Below are 19,642 nucleotides of genomic sequence, written 5' to 3'. Positions count from 1 at the left end.
AAATATGCCCAACAGTGTGGAAACACACAAACAATATTAAGCAAGCGTAAAAGCACTATCACATATACTTGTAGCCCCCTCATGCAAATAAGGGAGCAAAGATGCAAGAATCAAAAGCTTGGCGTTTCTTTCTTTAATACAAAGTAGTGCATGTTACACTGAAAGACCCGCTTTTTGGTTAAGACAGCAACAAGTCTGTCGCTGCTGTCATCAAGCCTACTAGTCAGATGAGCATCAGCAGGCAGGCTCCTAAGCCACGGCTTTATTGTTTATGCAACGCAACCCCAGCATCAGTAAGGCACATACTACATCACCATTGGCAGACTTATGTGTGGCACATACTTAGCAAAGCAGATAAAAAGTAATTGATGCAAATAATTGAGCCTCAAGGCAGATTCAGAGAATGGATTCTGAGGGGCTTATTACATGTCCATTGCACTGCCGGTGCATCATTTTTTTAATGCACCAGCTGCGCAATTTACTTCCCCATATTTACAAGGCCATGTAAAGTCACCCTGCGTGACTTTTCATGGCCTTGTTAATATGTTTCCCTTTCACACATAGCTCTGCGTGAAAGGGGCGTTCAATGGGTGTTGCTGTGGATGTTCCCACGCAACAGCCATGGATCTGGTTTCATTCCGAGATTTACAATATTTTGTAAACCTGGGAATGCGTCTGAATCCTACACCTTCCCAGGGGAGGCATAAGAAGAAGCAACGAGAAGTACTTTTATGTCTCCTCCTTTGTCCTCTTTTTATGCATGCTGCATTCTGCAATACGCATAGGAAGAGGAAAATGCCTTTAATGATTGTTTTGGTGCTGGAAGGTGCGCATTCCTGCACAAAAACAATCATCCCCTCAGTGCCGGGACCCTTTGCAATATGACGCAAGGGTGTCTGCACTGGCGCATGGTTGCGGTTTGTGTGCCCCACGCAGGGGAGAAGCACAGAAATGTGCCGCATCTTACAGATATGGCGCATTCCTGCCCTTTTATTTTGACGCACTGCAGAGCAGCAGGAAGGCTTGTGGTGCTGCCATGCGTCAAAATATTGTAAAGGAGGCCCTTTGTTTGGAAACAGTGTAAACGCAGGCCAGCTCATGAATATTAATTTACAGGGATTGCTTATAGCTCCATACCTAATAGATGCTTATTCGTGGTCCTAGGCCCTCAGCTGTGCTGGGAAGGAAGCATAGATGTTCCCCATGGATTTCAGGTGAGTCACACATTTAGTTAATATCAGTACAAAAAGTATAATCGTACAATTAAATTAGTTCTGTGATAGAAACACACTGCAGTTTGTGTAAATGAAGCCCGCTCAGCCACTTTACAGGGCACACACACCGGCTCATGACTATTAATGAACTGGGTAGTCTCATATTCCCATCTAATAGAAGGGATACTATGGACAAAAGCTTCTGTTGTGGGAAAAAGAGAGCAGATTCAGGCTGTTAGATTTCAATTGCTGTGATTGAATATCAGATTTACCTTTGAAACAATGTCACAGGAGAGATTATGGACATACATTGAACTGCAGCGAGTCCACTCCCCCTTGTGATTTGTTATGGCGACCTAGAAACTATTGAATCAACCCATTACTTTTGCTGAACAAATATGGCCACAAACCTAATATTATTACAAGACAGAAAGTTTTTTCAATTAGCAATTTTAAAGTACACTACATTTCCCACAATCTGCTCCCCTGGCCAGGAGAAGACAAAAGAGAGGAAATTCACAAAACATTATAGATGGGCAGTCCATAACCCACGTCCTTTTTTCTTGCTGTTTAATTTAAGTACGTCGCACCTGAGCGCTATTGCACTGGGATTTAGCACCCTTTGTGCATTTGTTTACTCGTAATTTTGTTCAGACTATATTTTTGAGGGAAGCACTACGTTTAAATATCAGTTTGCTTGCCAAGTGATTGATTCTACTGTTGGCGGCCTTGAGGCCGAGCACCATGTATGCTTGACCACGTAGTAGCAAAGAAACACAGGAGCAGGAGGTATTCAAAAGAAACCTATGTGTTTTTTTGGATAATTATGTAGCCAATTCTATACATAAGGTAGTATCCTCCTTTTTTAGGTCTCGCCTAGCGACGCAGCGCGAAAGCGCTGTCGTTAGCGAGATCTATTGTTACCGACTTGCTTCGGAAGGGAGACAGGAGATGTGCACGCGCAGGACAGACTGCAATTGTGAACGCGCCCGTGAACACGCACGTACAGACACGCAATGTGCACATCCCCTGTCCCCCTTCCATCCTCGCAAGCCTCATGCAATATCACTTTCTTTTTTTATGCACACGCGAGCTCCAAGCGCGGCACGCTTTACACGTACAGCATGCCTCACCCCACTTACTGGCTCTTGTGGGGACTCTGCGCTGCTCCTTGGCTGATCTACGTCTTCAGCCGGTCACTGCAGCAACACGCGGGGCTCCGTCTTGCTCACAGGAGCCCCGCCTGAAATCCTGCTTTGGCCGCACCATTGGGCATTCACGAAGGCGGGGTGGGCTCCCGCTGGACTTCCTCTACTGTTTTTTTTTTTGTTGCTTTGGCGGCCCCCTCCCTGGGATGCACGAGCCGCCACTGGGCACGAGCCGCAGGCCATGCCGATGTGCACGCTCACGGCGTGCCTACAACGCGCGCATGGCGCTCTTTCACTTTCCCTTGTTAAAGAGATTATGGCCAGGTAGAAGGCTCTGGGTTTGTAGTGAGGTAAGAGCAGGGTCTACCACCCGTCAAAGAAGGGCTCGGAGGGTCCGACCTGGTGAACATCGCAGAGAGCAGGGGCGCGGCACCCCCTCCCAGAAGCACACACGGCTACATTTAGTATCTACTGGAGAGTACTGTGTGAGTCGAGGTATCAGTCACAGTCATTCCTTCAACTAGATATCAGGGCCGCATAGAGCTCCCCAAGGATGAGAAAGACTCTGTGACCCTATCGGATATCTGGAGGGCTTCCTCCTCGACAGCATCGGATGGTTTGGGCAGTGACAGGGTGCCCCAGTTATTTGTAAACACTGAGAGGGCACCTTCTTCCTGACAGTATCTTCGATACTGTTTCCTGAAGTAAGGGCCATGTATGTGGTGTAGACCCGGCCCCTGAATGTCCTACGGATTCATTATTGAAGGGTTTTTTGGTGGCCGGCTCAGGTTTTATTTATGTCAGAGATACTTACTAGGTTTGAGCGGGAAAGCTCTGGCGCCAGTGATGGCGGTCTAATGTTGGTGCTTCCCCTGAGTCTCTGACGAGATGAAGAGCCGGGCCGGGCCGTTATCCGGGAAAAGATGTCCCGGCGTTACACGTGCTGAGCCAGACCCTTCCATCATTGCACGGCGGAAGATTATGTTTCTACCGGCATTTGGGCCCCCCTTGCTGCCGGCATTCTATTAAAACATACATTCAAAACACTTGGAGGAAATGTTTGAACAAAAGTGCTGAGACTGCCTCTTTCGGGCATATTTTCATCCTGCCTTTTCCACCACCGTGGTTTTGTGCTCGGTTCTGTGGTTTATGTATGTCCACCTCCAAGTAATATCCACTGATGTTCACCCCTCTTGGAGGATGCAAGCACGTAACTGATGAGCTTTGTGCTCCTCTTCACTGTGGCGCCTGGCTGCTCCCAAGTGGGGTGTGTACAGAGAGAGCCGTGGGGCGCAGAGGCTGAAGTCCAGCGACCTTCCCCCACTTGGGCTTTCAGCCTTCAGTACTTTGCATCTAACCCACACTAATGATCAAAAAAAGCCAACTACGAGTCCCAGAATGCAACATTCTGCTGACTGAAAAGTCAGAACTGGCTTACAGTCACCAATAATATGGTAGCTGTGGGCAGGTGGGATGTGGAGTGTTTTGGTTATAACAAGGGCTTTACGTTTTATGGTAGTTATGTTCAACATTTCCGTCTGTATTTATCCATATATCTTTTTTGGGCCACCTACCAGGCTGTGCAGACAAGGGAGAGGGCCCTGTTCATCCTTAGCAGTAGATCTATTGCCACTCTTCTCCACCATACACCCAAACACCAAAACTTGGTTGCTCCATCTGTCCCTCTAAGGTCCATCTCTTCCATGGGCTCAGCTGGTTCCTGAGCGCCAGGGCGCCCTATGGCTAGCAGCCTCCCTTCACAAGACCCTTTTCGATCTTTCAGTAATGTGATATAAACGAGCTAAGGGCCATTACCCGCACTTTTATATTGAGTTGAAAGAATGCCTATCACACACTGAAATGAATTTACGGTTATGCCCGGTCCCATATGCCCGGTCCCATATGCAGGAGTACTATCGGTGTCACATTAAATAGGAAAACCAGAACCATCCTAAAACGGGCGATTGCAGAGTTGCTAGGTGGGCCGATGTCATCTGGGACGTGTTCATCCAGTTCTGAATTTTTAACCAATTGTAAATTGCATGTTTGTAGTTTTGCTTTTATTGTTTTACGCATAGGATAAAACTCCCAGCATGCAGCGTGATGACGGCTCGAACAGCAGATCTGTGTGTATGCATGTTGAAGACATGGACCACTTGGAATACGGTTGCACATATCTTTGGGTGCAGGACGATATCCCCTCCCCATCAGTTGCCAGAATGGGAGGAATTCGAACTGATACTGTAAACCGAATCCATCCTCTTGGCCCACTGACCTGCTTGCTAATGCCTCGTGATCTCCAGCTTTATCCATCCTTGTTAAGTGCTGTTATACCGGGTCCACCCCAAGTTAATATACATTTATGTATGCTTTTTGTGTTTTCTGCACAGGCACCCTGGTTTTTGGGTCGAGCCTGGGCAGCGCATGCGTAGTAGGCTTAGTAGTCCCTCCATAGTACTGCCATGTCTCATTTTGTAATCTCCCATGGCGTGTTACGTGTGTTGTTACTCAGTAGGCTTTAATTACAGCTTCTGAGCACTATTTATTTGAATAGCTTTGTCCTGTGTGTTGCAGGCAGGACAGCTCTCTCCTAATGCTTTAAAAAAAAAAATGTATAGCGCAGGCGCCAAACGCATTTGCAATTTAATAGGTTTCGCATTTGCGAGAGTTTGAGCTATTGGCATTGTAAATGACAATTCCTTATATTTATCTGTTTTAAAAACAGCACATAAATAAAAGGCATTGTCATTTAAAATGCCAATAGCTCAAACTCTCGTAAATGCGAGACCTATTGCATCGCAAATGCTTGTTTAAAATGTGGCTACCGATATTTGTGACCCAGTGGCGACAGCGATAACACGTACCTTGTCTGTGCCCACCGGGGCAAAAAAATCAATGCAGAACAGGCAAATGATGAATACTGGGAATCCTCTGTGAGCTGCATTCTGCAGCACACATAGAAAGAGGAAATCAGCTGAATTGATTGATTTTCTGCAGGAAGGAACACCTTCAATCAGCCCTGCAACACAGGCACCCTATTACCATGGTACAAGGATGCCTGCGTTGGCGCATGGCAGCTCATTGTGCGCCAGAGCATGGAGAAAAGGACAGGAATGCACTCTATCTCATAGATACGGCGCATTCCTGCCCTTTTGTTTTGGTGTAGGGCAGCGCAGCAAGATTCCTACGTCATAACCTCATAAATGAGGCCCGAAAAGTTCCCATGGCATGACCAGAATAAGGGTGAATTTGTTTCAAACAAGAGGCCATATTATGATTCGATGCAGCAGCACTCTGAAAATGTATATGATGCATATTATACAGAAAATGAGGCTACTGATGCCTGTAAGAAAGTAAAATTGGTTGACAAGCCACAGATGGTAATTTTGGCAGCCCATGTTTGTTTCAGCCCTCAAATTCCCCTGAGTGCCCCCCCCCCCTTAGTGGATGATCAAGGCCAGAATCAGAAACCCCCCTGACAGGGCCACTATGTCAAAAATGAGGGCAGAATGGCCTAGACCAGTCATTATAGATAGAGCAGCTGTAACCCTGGTCCTAGATGCTGAAATAGTCATCTTTTTAAGTAGAGGGCCTAAGGATCCTGAAAGGTGGTGTAGATAGAGCCTAGAAATTGTGCCAGGTCAAGGTGTTGGACACCCAAGAATTTGGTGCCTCCTAAGGTGGCAAAAAACACAGGTCAACCTCTAGAACCGGAGGGAGTTTCCAGGTGGACGCAAAGGGCAGTGTGTTTTTTGGGGAAAGCAAATGCTGATTTGTCATGTGAGCTGCGTAAAGAAGCCCTATTGAGGTTAGAACCAAAATTGGAAGAAATTGTTGGTTTTGAGGTTGAACTGAATAACCAGGGATCTCTATCTGGCAATGACTTTATTAAGGAGATTGGGCGTTATGTGCCAGCTTTTACTCCACTGGACAAGGCTCATGTCTCACTGATGATGGTGTTTGATCGGGTCTCTTCCAGAGCTGGCAGATACAAGGGTCACCCACTGGCTGTGCCACCTACTTCAGACCCTACTTCAACCACCTACAGTAGAGATATACCCAACCAATGTTCTTCTCACAAAGAAGAAGAGGAGGATTCCCTGGAATCAAGAGGACAACTAAGAGAAAATGGAGTTGAAGGTAAGAGTTCTCTTCTCCCGCCACGTGAAAGTGGGGAGGCAGGTTTGCCCTTTGAGCACAAAATTGGGAGCTAATTTCAAGTAACCCTTAGGTTTGTCACGCAGTCTGGGGGTTCCCAATGGAAATGTATGCCACACAGTACAAACAAGGTTTTCTGTATGAATCCAACTCTCTCAGGAGGAAGTAGATTTAATTTCACTGGAGGTACAGGATTTCCATCAGAAAGGGCCAGTAGAATCTGGTTTGGTACGCCTCAAAGGGTTAGTAAGTAATACATTTGCAGTTCGAAAGAAGAACAAGACGTTATAGCTACAGATAAATCTAAAAGATCTCAACCATTTTTATTCTTTAACAACATTTTAAAGGGGCGGTGCCCAGGTCATTGGGTGGTATACTTAGACTTTATGATATTTTTGGGCCAAGAAAACAACCTCTTGCTGGGGCAAGCACAGGTGGCCATAGGTGAGGTGTTAATAGATTCAGACGGAGAGGTTCTCTTACTTCCAGGTTCAGATCTGAAGGTATTCAAGCAGGAGCTGAAGATGACGTTGGCTTAACAGCAAGTTTCACTCCAGGGTTTGGCAAGACTAGTAGGTCTTATTTTATCTTCCACTCAAGCAATCTTTCAGGCTCTGAAGAGATTAAGGATAAGACGCATGCAGGGTGGCAGACTGGAATCAAGGAATCTGACCAACAGCCGCAACCGGCATCTGGATAGTAAGGTTTTCAAGATCCTGAATCAATTGATATGAAGCTGTTTGCGTCCCAGTTGAGAGCTCAGTAATCAAGACATTTCAGCTGTAGACTAGATCATAAGCTTTGGCGACGGATGCTTTTCTTCAGGATTGACCTGGTGGAAATTGCTATGTTTTTCTTCCTTTCATCATGATACCCAGGGGTGTGGCTCACATTTGCAGACAGTTGGAGAAAGTGGTCTTGATAACACCGCTTTGGATGTCACAGCCTTGGTACTCTTCTCTTCTGAAGCTCTCGGAAGACTGTGCAGTTTTTTTGCCACTCTTTCCACAACTATTAATATGCCAACATGGCCAGCATGGCCAGTATCACACTCTTTTTCTAGAGGAGCATCTGACCCTGGGGGCATGGAATCTCCCAGGGTATTTACAGAAATGCCGAGACTTTTGGAGTCTGCTTCGGATATATCAAGGCCTCCTGGGCACAGGGCACATTTAGGGCCTAAAAGTCAGCCACGGAGGTATGGAGCTGTTGGCTATGGAATGGGGTATAGATCTTGTTTCATCAGATGTCACAGGGGTCCTGAATTTCTTAGCCTCCTTGGAGGCTGTCCTGAAGTCCTATAGGACTATTGATCGGAACAGGTAAGCGATATTAGCAGGACATCAGAAGGTTTATGGTAGACCAATTGGACATCCTTTAGTATGCAGATTACCAAAGGGAATCCGATATGTAAATCCTCCTAAACCCACATACTCTACCTTGTGGGATTCTCATTTGGACTTACATTTGTTTCAGTCCTGGAAGGATAAACTTTCTTTTAAATCACTGTCTGCCAAGCTGATTGTGCTTCATGTTCTTCAGGAAAGTGTCGGAAGTCAGGTCTCTGGATATTGCTGAAATGTATTTTCCCCCGGGGTGGTCCATTTCACCTTACAAGGTGTACCAAGAATGCTTCCACCTATGTGGAGCACCCATCATTTCCTTCACATTCTAAGTTCTCTGCAGTAAGGTCCCTCAAGCATTATATGAAGTTAAGTGAGAGCTTAAGAGCATCCAGCCCACAATTATTAATTTCATTGCATAAGACATTTAGCTACCCTAGGTAGAGGGATAAAGGGGTGGACACAGGGTATTGTGGGGCTCATTCTACTCGAGGGGCAATGGCATCAAAGGCCTTTAGGGCAAGAGCTGGACTGGAGGACATCCATAAGTTGACAGATTGATCTAGGGTTCCCACATTTAAGACCTTTTTTTGTAAGCTGATTTTACACATGGCAATGACTGTTGTAGGTATGCTTTGAACTTGCATAATACGATCTTCCAATCTTGTTAGTAAATTGCTTAGTCTCCTAGCCAGTTGTGAAGAAGAATTCGAACTTTAGAACAGACAAAGTAGATAAGTATTATCTTGGCACTGGTATCCTGGCATGGGTATCGGTTTCCCATCCTTTTAATAGTTGATGACACATTTTTGGTGGTTATTCCTAGTACCAATCTTAACAAACCAAACAACGGTCTGATACGACAGCTGGTGATATGTGTGGAGCAAAACACCCGTATCAGATGGAGTTCACGTTTCTTAAGGAGATTCGTCAAGGAAAAGATGAAGATATGTGATTGCTTCTTGTCTTTCTGTTACTTTTTACATTGTTTCAGTTCTTCCATGGATGGTATTCAATCATCAAGAAAAGAGGATATGAGTTATGGACTGCCCCTATTAATTGCGTTTTGTGCCTTTATTCTATGTTGTTATTTCCTGCCTAGGAGAGCAGAAATGTGGGAAGTGTGGTGTACTTTATAAGTGCTACTTAAATAAAAAGCAGAAAAAGAGACTGTATAATACTAGCCTCCTTTGTCTTAAACAATATCACAACTCTCCTTCACAACTGGCTAGAAGAAAGTTTTATTTTACAGATACATTAAGAGTGGGAAAAAAGGAACTGAAAAGCCAGGAGATCATCAAAGTGGAACAGAGAAACACATTCAAGTCATCTCAAGACAAACTGTAAACAAGCCACTAAAGAAGCCAAATGAAACTGCCTTTGAGTTCCATAGATGCAAACCAGTTCAAACCGGTACCCCAAATTAAAATTTTAAAACCCTATGTGCACCTCTCAAAACACGATTACTAGGGTCATAAGAGTACAAACCGGTGTTAACAAGGAAGCTCAAACTAACCAGGCAAAAACATGAGGCCTTAAAACCCAATTCAGGTCCAAACAACACCAAGGCAAAACGAGATCCTACACCTGACATAATCGATAACTAATAATTCATGTTGACACATTTTACCAAAACCATCACTCTTCCTAAGAAATACATGTGACCTATCCTAGAAGGCTACAGCCAAGAATTTACTCCCGCGCTGACCAGACGTCTGAGAATCACCAATATAGTACCAAAATACAAAGAGTGTTGGTGAAGCCTTTGCTGATAAACATCCCTTAATCTCAACATGCTGACTAGCTTTGGATCAGTTACTGACCACATGTACATAAAAATCATGAGGTAATCAAACAAGAGAAATCATGAGGTAATCAAACCTTTTAGATTTGCATAGATGACCAGTAACGGATAGAGATAGCCGTACTACATTGTAGTGACAGCTCTCTCTGCTCCTCCACAATACGCGTTCACATAAAAATACACCCACAATGCCACTTCCTGAGATGAGTGCCAGTTATTGCATTGAAGCTGGCAGCGCACGATTTGAATTCTCAGGTGAAAACACAAGCAAGCCAATAAGTAGCTTCTTGGCAGACTGGAGATCGCTTCCTAAGATGTTTAAAGCAGATCTGCTTGACAGCAATTTAATCCTTATGTCCAGTATGTCTCAGTTGTCCATTCCCCAATGGAAAGACCAGTGGGCCAGTTGGCCTTTCTACCCAGGCACTAACAGTGTTATTGAGACTTGTGGGTCCTAAAAAAGGTGTAAATGCCATTACACCCTGATGTCAGCCCATGCTCTTTGCAGACCCCTTACATCAACTTCTGTTTTGCTTTTGAAGCTCCATCGCTATGGGATAAGATGCCACAAAGCTAGAGGATTTTGAGTCTTCGGATCCAAACTTTGGAATGGGTTGCCACCGGACCCGAGACAAACATGCTTCTTGACCATTTTTAAAAAGTTGAAAACCTGCCCAGTGGATTTCTGCCTCTGCTTCTTTTGACCTCTTTCTATCCTTTGTTGTCCCTCCTCTTTTGTATCCTTTGATAGCATCTAGGTGCATCTGGGTGACTGTTCCATTATCAGGACCTGATTCACAAAGGGCCTCCACACTCGTGGTGGAGGCCCCGCAGTCGTGAGGGAGCATTCACACTTGGTGCAGAATCTACGCAATGAGAAATCTTATTGTGGAGAGACTGCCCTGAGTGCGGAGTCTCCCCCACGACTGCGGGGCCTCCACCACGAGTGCGGAACCATTTGTGAATCAGGTCCTGAATTAGTAAATAAATAAACATAAAATGAATTTGCACTCGTTTTAGCACATACTCAGGCTAGGAGCAAAGTGCAAATTGCAGTAGCTCCAGATTTTTGCAGAGAGAGTTATTATCTGTTTTTACAAGCAAAACAGCATGCAGGGGGTTAAAACAGGCATGAAATGACTGGTATCAAAACAATTTTCTTATGTTAGTCAACATTACTTACCATCAAAGTCATAAACACGTGCAAAAACACACTTGATAAGCTTTGTTAAAGTTACTTGCACTGGGTATTGTAGCGGCTATTTTAAACTCATGGGTCACAATAAGTAGGTGGGTGACATAAAAGATATTTGGAATGGTGCACCAGTAGCGTTTTGTTTGTCCAATGTTACAAAGATAATGAGTCCGGCAACATATTCATTTTTGTCATCAGCTTTATTCAAGCCATCCAGCCAACGCGTTTCGTTCAGATTTGTGGCTTGAACTTCATCAGGGCTGTTGGCAATAGACGGAAAGTAGGATATCCAATGGAGTCATTGGCTTCTTGAAACAAAGGGCCTGGCACCTGTATGGTGGTCTAGTACCTCGAACGAATCAATAAAATATATGACTATCAGGAGTAAGTGGCCACATAGTAGGGCAACGGGTATGATAGCCCGTGAAGAATACCCACAAAAACGGTTGCTCGATCTTCAAGTCAGAAAGCAACCTGTCTGTGGGTGACATACTGGATTCTATGGTCATGTAGATATTCAAAATGTCTATTGCATAAACAACAATGCTCTTAAAATGAGATAACTGCAATGTGTTGTTTCACTACTCAAAAACTGACCAATCCTCTATAGGTTTACTAGATGGTGGCAAAAACACTGGTACTCCACAGGTTGAACAGATGACCTATGACATGACAAATGAAATTCAAAGTACTAGTTATAGAAAAACTTCTAACTACATCAAAAGTTGACTGCAGCTCTACGGCCACCCACATCCTCTGCTTTTGCTATAGCCTGTTGATCTCCCACGCCAATTTCATGCATACTCAGGCTTAGATGGGCGGTAAATATTTTTCTTAAAATGCTTCAAATCAATGGAACACTTTGCAACCTATAAAGTGTAAGTAGACTGTTGTTTGTTATTACTGAAGGCTGGGAAAAAGATATCATTTTTTTATAGTGTAGTAGACCAGTTTCTTATCAATGTAATGTTTGTTTCTTTAACTTTACCGGTGACGTACCATTTCTCATTCTGATCGATAAGATTTTGAATTGGTTTTGAGGCTTCAGGAAATCTCAGTCCAACATTTATTTGGAAGATGTTCAACTTTGCCGCCTGGACACAGCAGCACTTTTACTTGAACCCCATCCCCAGCTCACCTATTTTTAGGTTAAAATTCTTCAACTCACCTTAAACAGCAACCTCGACTCTCAATTTAGATGTTTTAAAATTCAATGGTCTTCCTCTTTGGAGGTTGGAGATTTCAGAGAAACTTAGAGAGCCCAGCATGAGTCACATACCCTCGATCAGAAAATCAGTGCTCCGCTGCTTCCCAGCTAGGCTCGCTGTATACAAATGCCACTAAATAAATACTAGTCTGCTGAGTCACAGTGGTGGCTGCCACCCATGGAGAGTGGTCGGGTGGGCAAATGGGTGATGTGTGAATGTGGCGCAAAATTACATTAACGAAATTGCCAACATGCATTACATTATCACAACTTTAAAACGGTAATGTAATGCATGTTGCTTATTTAGTACACATTACCACACACAAAATACATTTAAAATATAAAAAAATGAAAGCTCACTGTTAGACCTGTCAGCCCTTTGGCGGTTCCCGCCTCATTTTATTATTTTTGTCCCTTTCCCCCCCTCTCATATTTTCTGTCTACTTAACTTTTAAGGTGCTAATGTAGAGGTTCTGGGCGCCTTTTCCTCATCACCTGAGGGAAAGGCGCAAGGTGCTCCTCTGAGGAAATCTAGGGAAGGGAGGTGAGATTCTAAAATGGTGGCACCAACTGTCACCTCAGCACCTGGACCATGACTGCCATGGGGGTTTCCAGAACTTTCTGGGCCCTTCTGGCAAGTCAGGCCCAAGGTGATAAATAGAGGTGGCAGGTGAGCGGCCATTTTAGAAGATTGTGAGTGGCCAGATAGTGAGGAGTAAGGCACCTGAGTGGGGAGGTGGCTGCGCTGGGGCAGGGATGGACAGGTCTTAGGGTCTGCGCAATTTTCCTTGCCCGTGACACCACCCTCCACCTTCTGACCGGTCCCTGACATCTGCCAAGGGTTTTGAAGAAATTGTACCCTGGGGGAATCTCAGGTAGTTAATAACCCTGAAGGAGGACTGAGGGAAGAATCGCCGCCCCTTTTTCCACACCCCTACTGGGTCTGAGTTGTTGGTGCCGACTGACTTTGGCGTTTTCCCCACGATCCCTGACGGAGGGAGAGATCGGTACCCAGTGGTTGAGAAGGGTTCTGTCAACACCTTCGTCTGCACCGGAGAATACCTGGCCCCCTTAAGTTCAACCCCCCCCCCCCTGGTTGAGAGGCTACCTGGAGTCATCGCCGCCGCCTCCCCCAGGATCGGGAGGTTGTCGGGAGTCTTCCGGAGGGGGCCCGCTGTCTCTGCAGTTCCTGGAGAGGCTTGGTGACTGGTGAGGGGGCGTTGCCGCTGCCAGCCTGAGGAGATTTGGGCAGCGGAAGAGGAGACGAGCTTCGGCCTGGAGGCCGCCGTCCCGTGATCACGTGAGTGGGGCTGACGCCGTAGCGCCGCCCCACTGCTGTCGTACCCAAGCGAAGGCCGCGCCCCCGCAAGCTGCGCGGCGACGGGTGGCTGAAGGCGCGCTGTCTCTGAAGGAGTGGAAGGGCAGCTGTGGCAAGCACACTGGGGCGAGGGCCATCCACGAAGGAGTGCACACTACGGGCGGGCCTTGAGTGAGGGGGTAGGAGGTTGTATTTTGTTACCGCCCTCACGGAGATCTCTGCCCCCCCTTGTGTGAAGCCCCGCCTGACCTGTGGGGAGTGAGAACTCTACGCCAGACTCCGCCGGACTGCCGTTAGAAGGACATCGAGAAGCAATCAGTAAGCGGGGCAAAATAGACAGAAGGGGGTGCCTTAGGCAGACTTGAGGCCAGTTGAGGTCTGGGTTAAGCCGGTTGCCAAGCCCAAAGGAAATTAGGTAGTAAGATAAGGACTCCAGCATCACGCTGTGCTCACCCTGGTAACTGTACGGTAACTAGTGAGATTGACAAGGTTAGCGCTAGAGGCCATAGAATACTACCTATTAGTAGAGTATCCGGTTCAAGGAAGCATCTAAATGTAAAGTTGTAATGATATGTGATGTTGAAAATATAGCACCTAGAGGTAACCACTAAATTCACAACAGTAAAGTATCCGGTTCAAGGAGGCATCTCAATGAAAAGTGATGATAGTATGTGATCTTGGAAATATTGCACTTAGAGTAACCTTCTGATCAAGAGCCTTGTGCCGACTAGAAGGCCATTTGTAAATTTAACTGGCAGGCGAACCCTGTGCAAATTAAGCAATCCCTTGAAACGTGGTGAAAGTTAACGTGGATGTATACAGTATCCTAAAGGAAGAGTATTGTCATTTAATGTGATGAAATGTTACAGGAAAGTTAATCCTGAGTAAACCCTGATTGAGATAACAAGATAAAGACTTCAAGTAATTCTCAAAAGTTTAATCGGTGTAGTGTCCTTTTTGAGTGGTGTTGCGCAGGATTGCGAGCTGGGCAGGATGCAAGCATGAAAGGCCAAGTGGAGATGTTAGCCTGTTGACCTGAGCCAAGCTACCCCCTTAGACGTAGGTCTAACAAATTGGTGCTCAGCGGTGGGATTACTTACTCAGTGCTTGCATCCGCTTAGTGGCAGTTTTGCGCACATCATCACCTACACTGTATTGTTTTGACTGGAGTTTTCTCCAGATTGTTTTGTTAATTGGAGTTTTTTTTAAAAATTGTCCTGTGTATGTTCCCTTCTTGAGTAAAGTTCCTGTGTTGGGGTCCCATTTGGTAGGATGGAATTCGAATTGGGTAGGCTGGAGGAGTACACAGCGGCCCAATTGAGGGAGTTCTGCCAGGAACGGGGGGTATTCTTTAAGCAGGGGGCAAAGAAGACAGAGCTCCAGGCAAGCTTAAGAGCCTGGGTTATGGCCCACCCTAGCGGGAAACGGGAGGAAGAACCAGGACTAGATCTCCTAGAAGAACCGGAAGTCCTTCTACCCCTGGGAGCGGTAATATGGACGTGGGGTCCAGGGCCCCATCAAGAGTGGGAAGTAGCGCCTCGGGGGGGAGCCTGTCCTCTGCTGACCTAGTTGATCGGAGGGAAGAGAGACAGCTTAGAATGGATCTGGCCCGGTTGGAAAAGGAGAGGGAGGAGAGGAAGTTCCTCCACGAGCTTCGCTTAAAAGAGTTAGAGCTCAAAGCCCTTCAACTTGGAACCCCCAGCAGTCCTAATGGTGGCAGCATACCGAGAGAAGTCCCGAGAGAGTCCAGGCCCTACCTGCCCAAAGACGTGGTTGCTAGCTATGGCATAGGGGATGATATTGTAAAATGGCTGGCTGCCTATGAGGTTTCTCTAAGAGCCCATGGGGTCCCTGAAGCCCAGTGGGGGGGTGGCCTGTATAGGTATATGCCTCCGGTGGGGAGGGATGCCTTGTTAGCGCTAGAACAGCCAGACCAGACCCGGTACCCTGTTATGAAGGTAGCCCTAGTAAGGAAATTTGGACTGACCCCTGAAAAATTCAGGCAGAGGTTTAGGGGTAGTCAGAAGTTGTCCACTCAGAATTGGGTGGACTTCTTGGACTATGCCAGGAAGGCCTTAGAGGGCTGGGTGCAGGGCAGTGATGTCAAGGACTATGAGGGACTGTACAATTTAATTTTAAAGGAGCACCTCCTAGAGAAAAGTTTTCCAGAGCTGCGTCAGCACCTGGTAGACAGCAAGCTAACTAATCCCAGGAAGCTTGCGGAGGAGGCGGATATCTGGGCGAGTACCCGGGTATCCTCAAAAGGGACTGGAGGGAATTTCCAAAGGACTGGACAGGGCGCCCCCCAGAAGACAGAGGGGGGAGACAAAAAGAGGGAGTTCTCTAAAGGTCCCCAAAAGAGTTCACCAGGGAAGGGAGTAGGATTCCCTCCTAAGGTTGTTCCCCACAAACCCCCTTATCCTGACCGTGGTCAGCAGCCTAGGGTTGTCCGATGTTACGAGTGTGGTGAGGTTGGGCACTATAAGGGGGATGCCAAGTGTTCCAAGAGACCACACCCTCCCATTGGAGGAAAGACCCCTGGGGTGGCGAGTGTAGTGCTCGGGGAGGAGTTGCCCCTAGATAAGGGAGGTGAGTGGGCAGGGCTAACCTTAGTGTCCTTAGGGGATTGTGAGATGGTTCCTAAGACCCAGATGCCCTCGAATACTACTAAGTATAGGCAATGGGTCACCATCAATGCCCAGAGGGTGGAGGCTCTGAGGGACACAGGAGCCAGCATGACTATGGTAAGGAGTCAGCTGGTGTCCCCAGAGCAGGTGGTCCCCAATGTAGTCCACCCGGTTGTGATGGCTGACAACCGAGAGGGTCACTATCCGGTGGCCCAGGTTCCCTTTGAGTGGGGAGGGGTTGCGGGTCCTCTACGAGTTGCGATCAGCCCTGCCATGCCGGTCGACTGCCTGTTGGGAAATGACCTTGAACACTCGGCGTGGAAGGAGGTTGAGTTCAGGGCCCACATGGAAATGTTGGGGACCCCTGAGTGGACGTGTGCCCACACTCGGTCCGTGACCACCCGAAGAGGGGATTCACAGAGGTTGGAGCCTGGGACAAAGGCCCAACCAGCTGCCGGAAAGGGTAGACGGGGACGGGGAAAGCCTGCCCCGGCATCTGACCCTCCAAAGGTGGATGGGGCAACTAAGGTGGTCCCGGAGTCTACGGAGGGGGATGTAACGTCCCTGGAGGGCTTGCCTACCCCTGCAGACTGGCAGGTGGAGGGAGGACCTACTAGGGAAGAGTTTTGTCGGGCCCAGAAGGAGTGCCCTACCCTTGAGGGTTTACGGCGGCAGGCCGAAGCCCAGGCAGCGGGTAACGATTCGGGGAACTTCCACATATACTGGGAAGATGGACTCCTGTATAGCGAACCCAAGGCTCCGGTGCATGGTTCATCCCGGGCCTTGGTAGTTCCCCAGCGTTACCGAGCCTTCCTATTAGGACTGGCCCACGAAATACCCTTGGCAGGACACTTGGGACCAGACAAGACCTTTGCTCGACTTGTTCCTCATTTTTACTGGCCTCAGATGAGGATTACGTCCGATACTTTTTGTAGGACGTGTGTAACCTGCCAAGCTAGTGGGAAGACAGGGGTGAAGCTGAAAGCTCCCCTGGAACCACTGCCTGTCGTTGGTACCCCCTTTGAAAGGGTGGGCATCGACATTGTCGGGCCATTGGATCCACCAACATCGGCCGGTCACAGGTTTATCCTGGTTCTGGTGGATCATGCCACACGGTACCCAGAGGCTATCCCTCTGAGGACCATTACTGCACCTGCGGTGGCACGGGCCCTTATGGGAATTTTTACCCGGATGGGATTCCCCAAGGAAGTGGTGTCGGACAGAGGTACCAACTTCATGTCGGCATACATGCGGGCTATGTGGAAAGAGTGTGGAGTTACCTACCGGTTCTCCACTCCTTATCACCCCCAGACTAATGGTCTGGTGGAAAGGTTTAACAAAACCTTAAAGGGCATGATCCGGAGTCTGCCCGAGAGCCTGCGGAGGAAATGGGACATCCTCCTGCCTTGTTTGCTGTTTTCGTACAGGGAGGTACCACAGAAGGGAGTGGGCTTCAGCCCCTTCGAATTGTTGTACGGGCACCCTGTGCGTGGACCCCTCAGCCTGGTGAAGGAAGGATGGGAAAAGTCTCCCAGAAAACTTCCCACGGATGTGGTGAGCTACATGCTGGCCTTTCGTAGCCAAATGGCTAGGTTGTGGAAGCAAGCTTCCGAAAACCTAGAAGCCAGCCAAACGGTCATGAAGGAATGGTATGACCGAAACGCTCACCCGGTGGAGCTGGAGCCTGGCCAGAAGGTGTGGGTGATGGAACCTGGAGAGCTTAGCGCCCTCCAGGATCGCTGGTCAGGTCCCTTTGAGGTGGTTGAGAAGAAGGGCAAGGTTACCTACGTGGTAGATCTTAAGACCCCCAGGCAGCCCCATCGGGTGCTCCATGTCAATCGCCTCAAGCCTCACCAAGAGAGACCCGAGGTCATGTTAATGATGGTGACTGATGGGTCAGAGGAAGAGGAAAGTGAACCTCTTCCCGATCTGTTTGCGTCCCGAGAGAAGGATGGATCGGTGGAGGGAGTGATCCTTTCACCGACACTAACTCCTGAACAACGGAAGGACTGTCGCCATGTCCTGGAGCAGTTTGCTTCCTTGTTCTCCCTTATTCCGGGAAGGACTCATCTGTGTACCCATGATGTGGACACAGGGGACAGCCCACCTGTGAAGTCCAAGTCCTACCGACTGTCGGATAAGGTGAAGGCTAGCATCCATGAGGAGGTTACCAAGATGCTAGAGCTAGGAGTAATTGAGCCTTCAGGAAGTCCTTGGTCCAGTCCGGTGGTACTGGTACCCAAAGCTGCCCCACCGGGCACTACCCCAGAACTCCGGTTCTGTGTGGATTACAGAGGACTGAATTCAGTGACAAAGACAGATGCTCATCCTATCCCGAGAGCGGATGAGCTCATTGACCGGTTGGGAGCTGCCCAATATCTCAGTACCTTTGACCTCACATCTGGGTACTGGCAGATTTCCCTAACAGACGGAGCCAAGGAAAGGTCAGCCTTCTCCACACCCGAGGGTCACTACCAGTTCTGTGTGATGCCCTTCGGGCTCAAGAACGCCCCTGCTACGTTCCAGCGATTGGTGAACCAGGTCCTCTCTGGAATGGAAACCTTTTCAGTTGCGTACCTGGATGACATCGCCGTCTTCAGCCGCAGCTGGGAGGACCATTTGAGTCACCTTCAGGCCGTACTTCAGGCTTTGCAGCAGGCAGGTCTGACGATCAAGGCCAGTAAGTGCCAGATCGGGCAGGGGTCGGTAGTGTACCTCGGTCACTTGGTGGGTCGGGGCAGGGTGCAACCCCTCCAGGCCAAGATCGAAACCATCATGGCCTGGGAGCCCCCCAAGACACAGACAGAGGTTCGGGCCTTCTTGGGCCTCACTGGTTACTACCGACGCTTTGTCAAGGGATACGGTACCATCGTAGCCCCCTTGACTGAGCTCACCTCCAAAAAGCACCCTCGACGGGTGATCTGGACCGAGGGATGTCAACAAGCTTTTGACACTTTGAAAAAGGCCATGTGTGCGGCCCCTGTTCTCAGGGCCCCTGACTTCGCTAAGGAGTTCATCGTCCAGACGGACGCGTCGGAGCACGGTATTGGAGCAGTGCTGTCGCAACTTAATGATGAGGGTCTAGACCAACCGGTGGTTTTCCTATCTAGGAGACTACTCCCCCGGGAGCAGAGGTGGAGTGCAATTGAGAGGGAAGCTTTTGCGGTGGTGTGGGCTCTGAAGAAGCTGCGGCCATACTTGTTTGGCTCGCACTTCCTGGTTCAGACCGACCACCGACCCCTCAGATGGCTGATGCAAATGAGGGGCGAAAATCCCAAGCTGTTGAGGTGGTCCATTTCCCTACAGGGGATGGACTTTAGGGTGGAACATCGCCCAGGAGTGGACCACGCCAATGCTGACGGTCTCTCCAGGTATTTCCGCCTTAGTGAAGAGGACTCCCAAGGGGTTGGGTAGCTCTCCCCACTTTCAGCTGGGGGGGACGCGTGTTAGACCTGTCAGCCCTTTGGCGGTTCCCGCCTCATTTTATTATTTTTGTCCCTTTCCCCCCCTCTCATATTTTCTGTCTACTTAACTTTTAAGGTGCTAATGTAGAGGTTCTGGGCGCCTTTTCCTCATCACCTGAGGGAAAGGCGCAAGGTGCTCCTCTGAGGAAATCTAGGGAAGGGAG

The 19,642-nt window shown here is 48.0% G+C and overlaps 1 protein-coding gene across 8 annotated transcripts in view; it reads right to left on the bottom strand.

Annotated features, from left to right (window-relative positions):
• SLC24A2 (solute carrier family 24 member 2) overlaps positions 1-19,642 on the bottom strand; it is a 790,353-nt gene that overhangs the window by 12,974 nt on the left and 757,737 nt on the right. The window lies entirely within an intron of this gene.

Source organism: Triturus cristatus, chromosome 2_1, assembly GCF_964204655.1.
Source record: "Triturus cristatus chromosome 2_1, aTriCri1.1, whole genome shotgun sequence".
Lineage (NCBI taxonomy): Eukaryota > Metazoa > Chordata > Amphibia > Caudata > Salamandridae > Triturus > Triturus cristatus.
Note: the sequence above shows the minus strand (reverse complement) of the source record. Positions and strands in the feature narration are given on the sequence as shown.